This window comes from Elephantulus edwardii, unplaced genomic scaffold (genome assembly GCF_000299155.1).
Source record: "Elephantulus edwardii isolate Elephantulus edwardi_28Jun2011 unplaced genomic scaffold, EleEdw1.0 scaffold00039, whole genome shotgun sequence".
In the NCBI taxonomy this organism is placed as follows: Eukaryota; Metazoa; Chordata; class Mammalia; order Macroscelidea; family Macroscelididae; genus Elephantulus; species Elephantulus edwardii.
This window is the reverse complement of record NW_006399789.1, coordinates 5,926,829-5,938,944: the sequence shown is the minus strand read 5'-3', so window position 1 is coordinate 5,938,944 and position 12,116 is coordinate 5,926,829.

The window sequence follows — 12,116 nt, the reverse complement described above, 5'->3', positions numbered from 1 at the left end:
AAATTTAGTAATCGTCGACCAGCTAGCTACCTGATCTCCTGATTTGAACTGAAGAGTGTGATTTGAACTGGGCTAAAAGAAAGAAAAATGGTCCTAATTAAGAAAAACAATCCTACCTATATCCACCTACTAATTTAACAAATATTCCCAAATGTATACTTCACGGTAAGCATATGGATCAAAGAAGGTCTGATCTCTTTTCCAAGGAATTTAAAGCTTAGAAGGAAGTCACTTGGTCTCGCAGTTCCTACTGAAATTAACGGCGTGGACATACACAGAACCTCTTTTTTTCCTTCAAAGAGATAACAGTAATAAATAAAAAATATTTTTACAAAACAAAATTAAAGCACATGTTGTTTTGTTAGATATCACTGAGTAGACTTTCATTCACAGCAACCCCATGTGACAGAGTTGAATTACACCCTGACTGGAGTCCTTATGCAGAAAAGTCACCAAGTCTTTCTCCCATGGGGTGGTGGAGGAGGTTAGAACCACTAATCTTTCAGTTAGCAGTCAAGCACTCAACCATTGTGTCATCAGGTTTCCTCCACTCTCAAATATGAAAAGAGCATCTGTTGGTCTGGAGCAGAACAGTGAGAGATGTTGAATGCTATACCTTCGGTGCCTCTGAAGAGAAAACCAGCTGCAGCCATGGGAAGAACTTCATGAACACAGTGGAACCTGGATGTCTTCTGAGGCAGGGCTTGGAGTGGGGCTCCCTGGGTGACAGGGCCAAGGCAAGGCACCCATCCTATGAACCGAATCAGTTACCATCAGACGCCAATGTCAGGTGTGTCCAAGCAGAATGGCTGTGTAACATTTATAATGACTGATTTTTCACAAGCAGATCACCTGGCATTTGTCTAAATGAGGTGCTTCCAGGTGGATTTCAACTCTTCCAATTTATTAGTAGCTGAGTGCATGAACTGAGTTTTGGCTCCTGTGAACCAAAATCCAAATCAAACTTATTCTCACTGAGTCAGATAGTACTGTATTTCATAGGATTTTTGGTTGATACAGCTTTGCTTATCTGATGGAGGTTGCAAAAAATGAAGCCAGCTCTCTCAGTGAAGGCCTGTGTAGCCCACACTGGCCCAGAGGCTGGATCTGCAGGACTCCTAGGAGCAAAAAGTCCAAACTTACCTCCAAAGAGATGATTTCTGAATAGAGCCATGGGTCAGGTGAAGGCTACTACAATTCCCCAGGCGAGGAGACATGGGTGAGAGGAGAGGAGAAAAGATATCAACAGAAGGAATTGCTGCACACAATAACATTGCAATTAAAAATTTAAAACACAGATGAAACTCATATTACAAGTGCTTAGAACATTTGGCAAATCAAAAATTCATTCTGAAATAATAGAAATAACAGCAGTTGAGGAGGGGTGGAAGCCCACGGTAAAACCCCAAGTGGAAAGAAAATCATTGCCATTCCAAAAATAATAAAAGACTATAAAACCAAAATAGGTGGGAGGGAAATTGGGAGGAAACCTTAGGAATGAAGACAATCACCCCTCCAAGTCTAGAAAAAGAAAACCAACTTGAGTTGGACAAAGATAATTCATGAGTTGGAGAAGTCATGCTGAAACATGCATTCAGAACCCAGAGCTGCTTCATAAGCACAAGGGAGACAGAATAGATTGGAGCTTCAGCACAGACATACCAGTTCCAAAGGAGAGACATAAAGGGACGGGAAATAGTCAACACAGGTGAGCATGCTCCTGGATTGAGGAGCAAGACCTCACCCTGAAAGCCCTTATGACCAATTTAGATTGGGTGGAAGGGATTGCTTGCTTTAACCCAGTGCCCAAGTTGAAGACCCAAACGATAAGACAGAGAACCACTTGCTCTTTAATCTTCAAAGGTAAGAATTCTTCATGAATTATTGTATACCTCTTGCATAATACAGTCATTTGATCTGTCATTGTACTGAGGTATTAGTACATTCAACAGCTTGGAAGGACATTTTTATTTTTTTTTTTTACAGATAAAGAAAATGAACCACAGAAAGGTTGAGTTTTCCTAAATCTCCAAGTGTATCCATTGAGTTTCTAACAATTCAGCACCTTCTTTCTGTCTCTTACACATAAACATGCACAAACACACACACGCACACACAGAAACCCTTTAGTTGACATGCCTGTTCCCTCTAATTCCATCTCCCACAGCACTAGGTCTGTGAGGAGTGCAGGCTGGCATATAACCCAAAGCTTATGCACCTGGGGTCTCTGCAAAGCTTGGGCACGCCACTGAGTAACTCTTTCTGGTCAATATGTAAAGTAGGTCTTTTGCACTGGAGCTGTAACTTAGGTTGGTAAAGACAGTCTTCCCTGCTCACTTCCTCTCTGCCCAGTTGCTCATTTCAGGCTTCTCATTCTCATTTGCCAGATGAATATAGTCAAAAGGAGCCATGCAGCTTTGACTCACTACAGTATCAACACCTGCAGTGTTGGAAGGCCTCTTCCTACCCCATATCCTGCACAGGTATTTGGTGCTTATTGGATAGTGTTTACACCCAGCTTGCCTCCATTCCAACAAGCAGCGACATTTAAATCTCTTGCTCACATTTTACTGGCTGAAGGTTGTAAATGTTTTATGAGCCGCTGAGTTTGCAGCATTACTATTTTATTAGAAGGTTGGATGTCTTTTCTTCATAGCTGAATTACTTGTGAGGTTGTTTGTTCCCTTAAAAATGTTAAATTCACGCATATTATGAAATGTCTGCTGGCAGGAGGCGGGAAGTAACTGTTCAAAATGTGGGGAATTGGATCATTTGAAAATTTGAAAGGGAGGCTGTAGCAATAAGACTCTTTTTTTTTTAAATTGACCTACACATAATTTAAAAAGGGAGAGACATTTTTACCCCCTCCACTGTACCTCTGACGTAGTGGTAAGAAACTGGGCTGCAATCCCAAAGGCACATGGTTCAAATCCACCAGCTGTTCTGTGGAAGAAGTTGAACACTTTCTTCCCAGGTGATTTATGGACTCTTAAAACCCACTGGAGCTATGAGTAGGTTCTGACTTGACAGCACATAACCACCACCAACAACAACAACTCTTTATTTAATCAATTCTACCTGGACTAGTAATTTTTGCTACATTATATATTCAAACCCTGGCAATAATTGGAAGATTCACTTCTGGATTCCCATGGACATATAACCGGAATAAGCATCCAAGATAAAGAATCAAGTTACCTAAGTGATCTGGAACAAGCTGCTTAATAGTGTGAAATTAGCTTCCTCATTTGTCTTTCTGACAACATCCCACTTGTCTCTAAAACTGAGAACCAAATAAATAGTGGGCAGTTAAAAGGTAAGAAATTATGTCTCCTAGAGAGCTGGACCATTGTATGTTAGTTTTGTCATATGATGTTATATTGTTATTATACTGGAAACTATGCCTCTGATATATCAAATATTAGTAGAGGCGTTAGTGGTAAATAGGTTTCAATAAAGCTTCCAGGCTACAAAGATTAAGTAAAAAAACCCCAAAAAACCCTTGTGACTATTTCTGAAATTTTGCCCATGAAATCCCTAGGGATTAAGTGGCTCCGGAAACCCTATGCACTTTGATAAATGACGATAGTTGTAGAGGGGCTTCAAGCCTTTTGTTCATAGGGTTACTATGAGTCATGCTCAACTTGAAGGCAATCAACAACAACACTGTTCAGTGTAGTTCTGGATTGATGCGTTTGAATTGTGTTGGAGACAAATAATGATTATTTCACTATGAGCTACCAGCAGTATCTGGCAAGGTTCAGATCTGTTGTTCACAGAGTTGCTATGAGTACAAGTTGACTTAACGACACATAATAACAATGACAAATAGAACAACAAAGATAATATTTCTTGGGAAAAAAATAGCTGGAGTGTTTTGTGGAGGTAGGAAAGGTGGAGATTTCACCCACATACTTTGGGTATACAATCAAAAGTGTCAATCCCTGTAGAGAGAGAGACTGTAATTGAAAACATAGATCAGTGAAGATGAAGACAACCCTTAAAGAAACTGATTGACACCAGGCCTACAACAATGAGCTCAAGCACAGCAGTGATTGTGAAGGCTGCACAGGACCAGACAGGTTTTGTTCATAGAGTTTGATGTCATCAGGTCACTATGAGTTGGAGCTGCCTGGGTGGTACTTAATAACTTTTGTATCTGTGCATCCATATACATGGTAATATAAATGACGTTTTTACTACTAAATTGTTGTTGTTATGTGCCATCAAGTTGCCTGTGACTCATAGCAACCCTACGTACAGTAGCCCTAAACCCTGCTCTATCCTGTGCCAATCTTATAGCCTCAGATACACCTACCCCCATTACACTTGTCACTGAGTCAATCTATCGCCTATGCTGTCCCTCCACCCTCCCAAGCATGACGTCCCTCTCCAAAGACTGATCCCTCCTTGCAACATGTCCAAAGTATGTCAGACAGAGCTTCAGAACCCTTGCTTCCAAGGAGCAGCCTGGTCTCACCCTCTCTAGGATGAACCTGTTTGTTCTCCTAGCAGTACATGGTATATTCAATAGTCTTTTCCAGGACCACATCCCAAAGGCAACAATTCTCCTTCTAGTCATTGTCCAGCTCTGATGCATTACAAGTAATTGCAAAGACCATGGCCTGTTTCGGGCACACCTTCATCTCTACACTGACATCGTTGCTCTTCAATACTTTGGAGAGGTCTCTGACAACAGACTTTCCCAACGCAATTTGTCTCTTAATTTCCTGACTGCTTGTACCAAGAGTGTTCATTATAGAGCCAAGCAAACTGAAGCTATTAACAAGCTCAATCTCTTTACCATCTATTGTGATACTGCCAAACATCCCAGTGGTGAGAATCTTTGTTTTCTTAATGTTGAGCTTCAATCTATCTTGAAGACTTCAGTCCTTGACCTTCTGCAGCAAGAGCTTCAGGTCCTCCTCAGTTTCAGCAAGCAGGGTTGTGTCATCAACATACAGTGAAATGGCACTTATTAAAATGAGACTTATTGTGGGTGAGATAAGCAGGAAGTAAGTTTATATTTGTTTTTTACATTTGCTAAAATGTTCAAGATTTTTGTGGCAATTATAAATCTTGCTACTACATATGATCCTAGGATTTAAAAAAACAAAAACAAAAACAAAACTTTAAAACTTTTGTGTAAGTAAAAATGCAAATAGAAGCATTGGATAAAGAAACAGAGTTTTGAGCTTATCCATGTCATAGAGTTCACAGGAAAAGTTAGAAAGTTTGAGTTGTGATAACAAACTTGAGACAGTTAAAGGAGAACATGAAAGCAAAAGAATCAAAGTATTAAGCAAGGCAAATAATGAAAAATACTTTCACCTAATCCATAAAAATTGACCCAATAGTCTATAACCAGAAATTCTGATGGTTTCCAGCCCCTTGTGACTTGTGAGACTAAAACTAGGTCTTAAACATATGTCAGGGAAGCGTCTCTGAAAGACAGCAACTATTTCCTTCCAGAGAAAAGGACTTCCTTTCTACTGCAGCAAAAATACTGACACTTTCATCTCAATTCTGCAATCATTTGTTTAATGAAACTACTTGTAAGCTTCATATTTTAGCCAGAATAGTGTCCAAAACCCTCGGCAAGACTAAGCTATTATTTATGAAAATGCATCAAGACTGTAAAGTTAGATACCATTGTTTATGTTATGCTTTGAGATCCTGCTTTCTTTTCCTTTGGTTCATCAGGAGAACTTGCTGCTTTAGTAGGGCTAGTACTTCAGAGCTAGACAAAAACCCAATTATCACAGTTGACTATTAGAAATGCACCCAGAGCATTTCCTGAAGGACAAAACAAATACTCTTAGAGTGTTGGAAGTGAAGGACATCTTTAAGTTTCTTGTTAATGAGACTATTCATGGCCCTGCCGGTGTGAACAGTGAGTTGATCTAGTCTCTAAAGCTGCTCTATTAAGAAAGGAAAAAACCTAGCTATACAACAGATGGACAAGTGCCCATTATGGACCTGTGCCGTCACCACCTCCTTCTACAAGGCAGTATCACTTGCTCCTGAGGTGACTCTTGGGCTCTAGGTGGTCAGAGAGGTACTTAGGCAGGGCGTGAAAGGTTCTGAGGTGTCATGTTAGTGCTTCAGCATCTGGGTGTGTGTCTGGATGTGAGGGAGCACGGCTCAGACATCTTTGAAGCCTAGGAAGAGTGCCAGAGTCTTGTCGACTAGCTGCAGCCCCCTTTATTAGGGCGAACTGCATTTGTTTTCTACTGCAGTGGGTTGAGAGCAACTGTTCTAGCAGACGGTGTTTGGGGAAACAATTATTACTACAGTAAATTACAAGACATAAGTGCTCAGGAGATATTTGCCATTTTAGTGGCTTCTCTATAAAGCTACCAATTAAGAGGCAAAATAAGGAAGAAATAATACACCTCAACTATGTATAAATAATAGGTAGACGTTATATCTTTTCTTATTTGTGTACGATTGTTTGAATTAGCTAACCACTTACACGAAGTGGTTATACTAAAGGAAAAGGTTGCTGTTGTGTGTTGTTGAGTTGGAACTTATCCATAGCTGACCCTTCAGTGGACTCTCAGAGGCAGTTAATTGCACAGGAGGAGATTGCCTATCTTCTCCTGTGGAGTTGCTGGTGGATTCAAAACACTAGCCTTTTGGATGATAGTACAGATTCTTATCACTAGGTCACCAGAGCTCCCTAAGGGAAAAGTAAAGCAACTATAATAGTGACTTTACCTTTCAGTCCATTTTTCTCAATAAGCTTAAGACAGTGTGCTGGTAAAATGGGTGTACATCAAGAAATGATAGAAGATTAGTTGAGCTTATTTTATGCAGTGTTTCCCACAGTCCAGTGGCGATGACATACCTATGCATGAGTAAGCCGAAAAATACAAATGAAGTAATTTTAATTCTTTACATAAGAAGAAAGTGCTCATTTATACTGTTCTAAATTAAGACACAATTTTACTAGAATTATGAGTATAGCAACAAAGGGTATAATTTGCATGAATAATTTACAATTACTTTTCCTTACTTAGAATGGCATTAAATAGTGAATAAAGACCATACAAGTCAAGACACTATGGAAAAAAAGAAATAGATTTATAATTTAGTACCTCTGATGAATGATCTTCAGCACTATTTTGCTTGCATGTGATATTAATGATCTTGTTTGATAGTTTCCACACTAGGTTGGATCACCTTTCTTGGGAAGGGGAACAAATATGGACCTCTTCCAATCAGTGGGGGCGACAGCTGTCCTCCAAATTTCCTGGCATAGACTAATGAGCATATCCAAGGCTGCATCTAGCGATTGAAACATGTCTATTGGTATCCCATTGATTTCTGGGGCCTTGTTTTTTGTCAATACCTTCAATGCAGCTTCCACTTTCTCCTTCATTTCTATTGGCTCATGTTCATATGGTACTTCCTGAGATTTTTCAGTATCAATCAGTTCCTTCTGGTACAGTCATTGTGTGTATTCTGTCCGTCTTCTTTTGATGCTTTCTGGGTCATTCAATATGTTGCCCATACAGTGCAGGGGCACAGTTTTGTTGTTGCGTTGTGCCATCGAGTTGCTCGGGACTCATAGCAACCCTACGTACATGACCCCTAAAACCTGCTCTAGCTTGTGCCAACTTTATTGTCTCTGACACACTTACTTCCACTACCCCAGTCACTGAATAGATCCATCTCATCAAGGGTCTTCCTCTCTTGCACTGTCCCTCCACCCTCCCAAGTATGATGCCCCTCTCCAAGGACTGGTCCCTCCTTGCAACATGCCCAAAGTATGTCAGATGAAGCTTTAAAATCCTTGCCTCCAAGGAGTAGGTTGATTTGTTCTCTTAGCAGTCCATACTTTATTCAACACTCTTCTCCAGCACTACAGTTCAAAGGCATAAATTCTTTTTCTATCATCCCTTGTCACTGTCCAGCTCTCCGATGCATAGCATGCAACTGAGAAGACTATGGACTGAATCAGGTACACCTTATTCTCCAGCCTGATGTCGTTGCTCTTCAGTACTCTGGAGAGGTCCCTGACAGCTGACTTTCCCAATGCAATTCGTATCTTGGTTTCCTGGCTGCTGGTACCAAGAGTGTTGACTGTGGAGGCAAGCAAACTAAAACTGTTAACTATCTCAATCTCTTCACCATGCATAATGATGCTGCCAATTGGCCCAGTGGTAAGAATCTTTTTTCTTTTCTTCTTAATGTTGAGTTTCAATCCATATTGAAGGCTGCAGTCCTTGACTTTCTGCAGCAAGTGCTCCAGGTCCTCCTCAGTTTCAGCAAGCAGGATTGTGTCATCTGCATAATACAGGTCACTGATGAATATTCCTCCAGTCCTGATGCCACATTCCTCCTCATCCAGCCCAGCGTCCCGGATAATCTGTTCTGCATACATATTGAAAAGGTATGGAGACAGACTACATCACTGGTGGATACCATTCTCGATTTTGAACCATGCAGGATCTCCTTGCTCTGTTCTGACCACTGCCTCTTGGTTCAATTGTAGGTTTCACATTAGCACAATCAAATGTTCTGGGATTCCTATTCTTCCCAGAGTCAGCCCCAGTTTGTTGTGATCTACACAGTCAAAAATCTTTATATAGTCAATGAAATACAGAGAGACATTCTTCTGGTATTCTCTGCTTTCTGCCAAGATTTGTCTAACATTAACCATAATATCCCTAGTACCAAGGCCTCTTCTAAACCCAGCCTGCATATCTGGAAGTTCTCTGTTGATGTGTTGCAGAATATTGCTTGCATGTGATATTAATCATATTGAGCAATAATTTCCACACTCTGTCAGGTCACCTTTCTTTGGAATGGAAACAAATATCAATCTCTTTTTAGTCAGTTGGCCAAGTGGCTGTCCTCCAGATATCTTGATGGTTTAAATTAGAGAAAAGAATGCATCAAAGTTGTATTCTCTCTCCATACCTATTTAATCTGTATGCTGAGCAAGTTATTCAAGGAGCTAGACTCTATGAAGAGGAGTGTGGCATCAGGATTGGAGGGAGACTCATCAATAACTTGAGTTATGCAGATGACACAACCTTGCTTGCTGACATATGGATTGCTACTTGATGCCAAGAAAACAATGATACTCACCCCTTGACAACATCATGATGGATGGAGATTGAAACTGTCAACAGCTTCATCTTACCTTTAGTACCTGAAGTCAGGAAAAATGAGATGCATTGCACTGGGAAAATCTACAGGTAGGGACCTTTTCAAATTATTAAGGAGTAACGATATCAGTTTGAGAACTAAGGTGCATCTGATTCAGGCCACGGTCTTTCCATTCACTTGGTATACATCTAACAACTGGACAATCAATAATAGAAGACTAATTTATATCTTTAAACTGTGGTGTTGGAGAAAGCATGGAACATCCCATGGATAGCCAAAAGAACAAAAAATGTCTTAGAGAGAGTGCAGCCAGAATGTTCTTTGGAGGCAAGAATGCCATACTTTGGGCATACTGTTAGGGCAGGCTCTTCTTTAGAGAGGGACATGATGTAAGAGTGAAGGGTCAGCGAAGGAGAGGAAGACCTTCAAGCAGGTGGATTGACATGGAGACTGCTCTTGTGTGTCAGGAAGTGTGAGGGTGGCAGAGGATAGAACAGGGTTCAGATCTTTTGTTCATAGGGTTGCTATGAGTCATACTCAAATTGACAGCACGTAACAACAACAACCTTTGATGAAACTTTCTTCCTATATTTTAAACAACAGTCCCATACTTTTATTTGCCACTGAACCACATCCCCACAAGATAAGTAGCAGCTCTTCTAGTGGGAGTCTCAATGGAGCAATTAATTTGGAAAAATTCATTTGGAATGATACTACATTCTTGTTTATGTAGTACAGATTCTCATATTATTTGTTCAGTGTACAGACTGAGTAAGTATGGATAGTATGTCCAGGATACAATCATGGTAGACATCTTCCTTGATTTTAAACTATACAGTGCTCTCTTACTCTGTTTGGATTATAAAATTCTATTATCATCTCAAATTTAAGGATAAGGAAATGAAGACATTTTCAAAACTCATTGCCATCAGAACCTATTAACCCTCCTTTGGGTTCTGAGATGGTAAATGATGCAAAAGCAGATTACCCATCTTTCTCCTTTGCAACTACTGGTAGAGTCCAACCACCAAAGGGGTGCAGCCTTTCATTAGCAGGTGACTCAGCCACCAGAGCGCCCCTGATAGAGAGAAGGAGGTTAAACAGCTTGTCTAAGATTACAAAAGCTGTAGTAAATGGCAAAAAGGACTTTTAAAACCAAACAGCTTAACTCTAGCTAATGGTTTCCTCCATCAAGTTTCAGAGGCTGCAAAATCTTTGTAATAGTCCCTCCCTTTTCCCCTGTGGAGCATTTGGTAGAGTCAAACTGCTTCCTTAAACTTACAGTACAACATGCAATATCCCAGGGCTACCAAGGCGCCCTTGGGTTAATGATGTTAGTTTGTTGCTGTTGTTGTTAGGTGCCATTAAGTTGAGTACAATTCATAGTGACCCTATGAACAACAGATCTGAGCCCTGTCCTATACTGCACCATATTCCTAATCTGTGACACACTTAAGTCCATTGATGGCAGTCACTGTGTCACTTTACCTAGTTGAGAGTCTTCCTCTCCTTTTCCATACCCTAAAGAATAGCCTTTCCTAGCAACATGTCCAAAAGATACAAGATTCACCAATTTTGCCTCTAAGGAACACTCTGACTGTACCTTCTCTAAGATGTATCTATTTCCTCTTTTGGAAGTCTGTGGGATATTCAGTGCACTTCTCCAACACCAGCACTCAGAGACATCAATCCTCCTTCAGGCAACCTTATTCATTGGCTAGCTGTCAACAGCAGAGTAAGGTCTGAATCAGGCACACCTTAGTCCTCAAACTGATATCATTGCTTCACAGTAATTTGGAGAGATCCTTGACTGTAGACTTTCCCAGCACAATACATCGTCTGCTCTCCTGATTGCTCATACCAAGTGTGTTAAGAATCCAAGTAAGATGAAGTCATTGACAGTTTCATTCTTTTCTCTGTGTGTCATGATGCTACTACCTATTTGTCCGATGGTGAGAATTTTGTTTTCTTGACATTGAGATGCAGTCCCTAGTGAAGGCTGCTGCAGTGTTTGATCCTCTTCAGTGAGGGTTTCAAGTCCTCCTCACTTTTAGTAAGCAAAGTTGTATCATCCACATACTGAAGGTTATTGATTAGCCTTCCTCCAATCCTGATGCCATATTCTTCTTCATAGAGTCAGTTTCTCAAATAATCTTCTCATCACTCAGATTGAATAGATATGTTGAAAATATACAGCCTTAATGCACACCTTCTCTAATTTTAAACCATGTGGTGTTCCCTTGCTTCAGATGGATCCTGGCTGAAAGTAAAGAATACCAAATAGAATGTCTATCTGTGTTTTAGTGACTATGCAAAGGCATTTGACTGTGTGGATCATAACAAATTATGGCAAACCTTGAAAAGAATGGGAGTCCCAGAACATTTGTGTGTGCTTATGTGAAACAGTGATCTGAGGTAACAAACTACATTCCTAGAAGACAGAAGAAGAATTGATGTATTTGAACATTAGTATTATAAAAGAGCTTTGAATATCCTGTGAGTTGCCATAATCATGGTCATATAAAAAAATGCAACCAGGATTATCCTTAAAAAAGAGGATAGCAAGACGTCATTCACTTATTCTGGCCATATCAACAGTAAAGACCAGTTGGCAGAATGAGGCATCGTGTTTGGGAAACTAGATGGCCAGGGAAAATGACAGAAACTCTCAATGATTCGAGTCACAATAAATTCAATCATAGCAGAGATCATAAAGAGAACACAGCACCGTGCAATCTTTGATTTTCTCATCCATAAGATTGTCTCAGGTCAGAGACAACTCTAAGGCCACTAAAAGCAGCAATCACATTGAAATAATTTGTACTTATGTGTGAATAACTAACTGTCATTATGAACATCCCCTGAGAAGTTCACACCTTTAAAAGATGACCTGAGCTGCAAATTAAAACAACTATGAGATATCATTTCACCCCAGTCAAAATAGCAAAATTTAACAGAACAGCAAGCAACAAATGCTGGCGAGGTTGTGGAGAAAC